The sequence below is a fragment of the Drosophila albomicans genome, unplaced genomic scaffold (genome assembly GCF_009650485.2).
Source record: "Drosophila albomicans strain 15112-1751.03 unplaced genomic scaffold, ASM965048v2 utg000362l_pilon, whole genome shotgun sequence".
Taxonomy (NCBI): domain Eukaryota; kingdom Metazoa; phylum Arthropoda; class Insecta; order Diptera; family Drosophilidae; genus Drosophila; species Drosophila albomicans.
The window spans coordinates 14,768-20,283 of record NW_026263639.1 but is presented as its reverse complement, the minus strand read 5'-3'; the positions used below and the strand labels follow the sequence as shown (position 1 = coordinate 20,283).

The 5,516-nt window shown below is 35.8% G+C and overlaps 2 non-coding genes across 2 annotated transcripts; both read right to left on the bottom strand.

Annotated features, from left to right (window-relative positions):
* Positions 1 to 2,432: 2,432 nt before the first annotated feature.
* Positions 2,433 to 2,611, bottom strand: LOC117577347 (5.8S ribosomal RNA). The gene has a single exon (XR_004573132.1). It is a non-coding gene; the product is annotated as a 5.8S ribosomal RNA (ribosomal RNA).
* A 575-nt stretch (positions 2,612 to 3,186) lies between these two features.
* On the bottom strand, positions 3,187 to 5,181 carry LOC117577380 (small subunit ribosomal RNA). The gene has a single exon (XR_004573153.1). It is a non-coding gene; the product is annotated as a small subunit ribosomal RNA (ribosomal RNA).
* Positions 5,182 to 5,516: the final 335 nt, after the last annotated feature.

Here is a 5,516-nt window from a genome sequence, read left to right as displayed (position 1 = left end):
GACACAACAGTATATGTTCATGCTCTTCTAGCCCATTTCTACCATATCTCCTGCGAAAGACTTCCATGGTAGTACGGCTATAAAACAGAAAAGAAAAACTCTTCCGATATCTCTCGACGGCTTCTTTATGGTCGTTCCTGTTGCCAGGATGAGCACGAGGCCCATATTTAATAACAAACGGATACTCAACAGGTTACGGAATTGGAACCGTATTCCCTTTCGTTCAAAATTATTCAAGTTTTTTTAATTATGACAAAATATAAATTTTAGTTACTTTTTTTTACTTGAAAATTTTCGGCTTTCGCCTTGAACTTAGGACCGACTAACTCGTGATCAACCACTGTTCACACGAAACCCTTCTCCACTTCAGTCCTCCAAGGTCTCATTCGATTATTTGCTACTACCACCAAGATCTGTACCAATGACGGCTCCATGCAGGCTTACGCCAAACACTTCTAAGCACACCATTGTACCTTCCTACTCACTAAAGTTTCAAAATTTATATTACAAGTAATATAAATCATCTACTTTAGCGGTAATGTATAGGTATACAACTTAAGCGCCATCCATTTTAAGGGCTAGTTGCTTCGGCAGGTGAGTTGTTACACACTCCTTAGCGGATTTCGACTTCCATGATCACCGTCCTGCTGTTTTAAGCAACCAACGCCTTTCATGGTTTCTGAATGAGTTGTTAATTTGGGCACCGTAACATTACGTTTGGTTCATCCCACAGCGCCAGTTCTGCTTACCAAAAGTGGCCCACTGGGCACATTATATCATAACCTTAAACTTCATATCAAGAAAGTTAAGGTTCTTACCCATTTAAAGTTTGAGAATAGGTTAAGATCGTTTCGACCCTAAGGCCTCTAATCATTCGCTTTACCAGATAAGATTATTTTATACAACAGTTAAATGCACCAGCTATCCTGAGGGAAACTTCGGAAGGAACCAGCTACTAGATGGTTCGATTGGTCTTTCGCCCCTATACTCAATTCTGACAATCGATTTGCACGTCAGAACTGTTTCGGTCTTCCATCAGGGTTTCCCCTGACTTCAACCTGATCAAGTATAGTTCACCATCTTTCGGTCACAGCATATATGCTCAAGGTACGTTCCAGTTAGAGGCATAAATAATATAAATATTATTATACATAACTATATAGAACGCCCCGGGATTGCGTTAATCAACTATAAATAGTTAAAAAACTAATCCCAATAATAGTCAAGTTAATTACGCTATTAGGTTTATATCCCAATAACTTGCACATATGTTAGACTCCTTGGTCCGTGTTTCAAGACGGGTCCCGAAGGTATCCTGAATCTTTCGCATTGTTAATCATACAAGTGCTTATAATAAACATAAAAATCAATGATAATCATGCCATTATATAATTCCGAAAAATTAACGCACTGTACTCATATAATCTATCAGCACTTTATCAAATTTTTGAAAATTTATTTTATGTTAAAATGCAAGCACTCTAATTTAAATAAACTCTTATCAAAATTTTTTGATAAATTCCATACATGCTAATAGATTACAATGTCCTTATATGGAAAAAATGCACACTATCGTTATAATATTGATTAAATATTACAATTCTAATGATGAATTTTCCATAACGGATATTCAGGTTCATCGGGCTTAACCTCTAAGCAGTTTCACGTACTATTTAACTCTCTATTCAGAGTTCTTTTCAACTTTCCCTCACGGTACTTGTTTACTATCGGTCTCATGGTTATATTTAGTTTTAGATGGAGATTACCACCCACTTAGTGCTGCACTATCAAGCAACACGACTCTTTGGAAACATCATCTAATAATCATTAACGTTATACGGGCTGGCACCCTCTATGGGTAAATGGCCTCATTTAAGAAGGACTTAAATCGTTAATTTCTCATACTAGAATATTGACGTTCCATACACTGCATCTCACATTTGCCATATAGACAAAGTGACTTAGTGCTGAACTGATTTCTTTTCGCTCGCCGCTACTAAGAAAATCCTTGTTAGTTTCTTTTCCTCCCCTAATTAATATGCTTAAATTCAGGGGTAGTCCCATATGAGTTGAGGTTGTTTAATTACACTTATAGACAATTCTCTGCCTATTTTGAAATATACTATTTTTTTCTTGAAGGTCCATAATATTCACAAAATTATTCTTTATACCATATTCGTTAATAAGAGGCAATTCTAGTTTATAAAATAATATATTTTATGCTAGACATTCCTCAATATTATTTGAAATGAATAAAGAACATATAATTCTTCAAATTTCTCATGCAACAGAGTTTTAGTATTTTCATTTATTAATTCATATTATGAATATCTTAAGCGAGAACTTTTTAGATTCACACTTATATTATCCAATAATATACAATGTGCTTAAAATTCCGAAAAATTTTAAACAACTTATTTAGCATAGTCTTACAACCCTCAACCATATGTAGTCCAAGCAGCACTAAAAAATTAATTAAAGTACATAACAGCATGGACTGCGATATGCGTTCAAAATGTCGATGTTCATGTGTCCTGCAGTTCACACGATGACGCACAGTTTGCTGCGTTCTTCATCGACCCATGAGCCGAGTGATCCACCGCTTAGAGTGATACAATTTTTTTTTTATTTCATTACGTCAAGAATATTTTTATTGAAAGAAATTAAAAATACACCATTTTACTGGCATATATCAATTCCTTCAATAAAATTTTTTTTTTTATACCTAAATAAATGTTGCGAAATGTCTTAGTTTTACATAATCGATAATAATAAGATATATGACAAGTATATATTTTAGCTAAATTTATTTATTATGATCAAACATATGTAAAGCGTTAACCTGCAAACAGGTACAACATTGTTTTTCTTTAGGTGTTGCGAACCAATGTATGCGCACTGGAATATGCACAATACATTTTGCAAACGCATGTATATTATGGTACATATACACGCAGTTTTTTATTTTATCCAAAACACATAAAACACTCTTAATACAGTATATAATAATAATAATACATGACAAACGGTTTTTAGCTAATTTAAATTATTATATGTTGCATAATTGTATCTCATATGATTGAATAAAATATTTATATTTATTAGTTACATAATTTATTAAATATTGCAATTCCCTAAAAGAGAAAAACAAATTTAATTTATTAACGGTTAGATGCATTAAAACAATAATGATCCTTCCGCAGGTTCACCTACGGAAACCTTGTTACGACTTTTACTTCCTCTAAATAATCAAGTTCGGTCAACTTTTGCGAAACAACCGCAACACACAAGGCGTCACAGTGATCACGTCCGGAGACCTCACTAAATAATTCAATCGGTAGTAGCGACGGGCGGTGTGCACAAAGGGCAGGGACGTAATCAATGCGAGTTAATGACTCACACTTACTGGGAATTCCAAGTTCATGTGAACAGTTTCAGTTCACAATCCCAAGCATGAAAGTGGTTCAGCGGTTTACCCGGACCTCTCGGTCTAGGAAATACACGTTGATACTTTCATTGTAGCGCGCGTGCAGCCCAGGACATCTAAGGGCATCACAGACCTGTTATTGCTCAATCTCATTATTGCTAGACGCAATTTGTCCATTTAAGAAGCTAGTGTCCTTATAATGGGACAAACCAACAGGTACGGCTCCACTTATATAAACACATTCAAACACAATAAACATTTTACTGCCACCATGAATGAAGGCTATATAAGCTTCAACACCATAATCCTGAAGATATCTATTTAATATATTTGAGTCTCGTTCGTTATCGGAATTAACCAGACAAATCACTCCACGAACTAAGAACGGCCATGCACCACCACCCATAGATTCGAGAAAGAGCTATCAATCTGTCTTACACACACTTATGTTCGGACCTGGTAAGTTTTCCCGTGTTGAGTCAAATTAAGCCCGCAGGCTCCACTCCTGGTGGTGCCCTTCCGTCAATTCCTTTAAGTTTCAGCTTTGCAACCATACTTCCCCCGGAGCCCAAAAGCTTTGGTTTCCCGGGAAGCGACTGAGAGAGCCATAAAAGTAGCTACACCCAATTGCTAGCTGGCATCGTTTATGGTTAGAACTAGGGCGGTATCTGATCGCCTTCGAACCTCTAACTTTCGTTCTTGATTAATGAAAACATCTTTGGCAAATGCTTTCGCTTAAGTTAGTCTTACGACGGTCCAAGAATTTCACCTCTCGCGTCGTAATACTAATGCCCCCAAACTGCTTCTATTAATCATTACCTCTTGATCTGAAAACCAATGAAAGCAGAACAGAGGTCTTATTTCATTATCCCATGCACAGAATATTCAGGCATTTGAAGCCTGCTTTAAGCACTCTAATTTGTTCAAAGTAATTGTACCGGCCCACAATAACACTCGATGAAGAGCACTAATGCAGGTTTTTAAATAGGAGGAACATATAAAAAAGTACAAGTACCTAATTATATATAAGAACTCCACCGGTAATACGCTTACATACATAAAGGTATAGTACTAACTACAATTGTAAGTTGCACTACCCGTATGAAGCACAAGTTCAACTACGAACGTTTTAACCGCAACAACTTTAATATACGCTATTGGAGCTGGAATTACCGCGGCTGCTGGCACCAGACTTGCCCTCCAATAGGTCCTTGTTAAAGGATTTAAAGTGTACTCATTCCAATTACAGGGCCTCGGATATGAGTCCTGTATTGTTATTTTTCGTCACTACCTCCCCGAGCTGGGAGTGGGTAATTTACGCGCCTGCTGCCTTCCTTAGATGTGGTAGCCGTTTCTCAGCTCCCTCTCCGGAATCGAACCCTGATTCCCCGTTACCCCGTTGCAACCATGGTAGTCCTAGATACTACCATCAAAAGTTGATAGGCAGACATTTGAAAGATCTGTCGTCGGTACGAGACCATACGATCTGCATGTTATCTAGAGTTCAACCAGTGTAACGATCTGCGATCGCTTGGTTTTAGCCTAATAAAAGCACACGTTCCAGAAGGTCCGTGTTTTAATTGCATGTATTAGCTCTAGAATTACCACAGTTATCCAAGTAACTGTTAACGATCTAAGGAACCATAACTGATATAATGAGCCTTTTGCGGTTTCACTATTAATTCGTGTGTACTTAGACATGCATGGCTAATCTTTGAGACAAGCATATAACTACTGGCAGGATCAACCAGAATAATGTTCATTTCATTATGTAAATATATTTAAAATATATAATACATAAATCTTCAAATATGTAAAATACATGACAACTCACAAATATTTTGAATAACAAACGATAATATTCAATAATTGTATATATATATATATGTTATACTTGACATGTACTATACGAATGTGGCCATAATTAGATGGCATTCACGTTCGCTAGTTATAATTCACAATTGTTTATATAAATATATATATACTTATATATAAAATATATATATGCATATAATCGTTCAAAAATATCATTTTATTTCAACTTACTAAATATATTATATCACACATGCATATTTATAATTTAAATTCA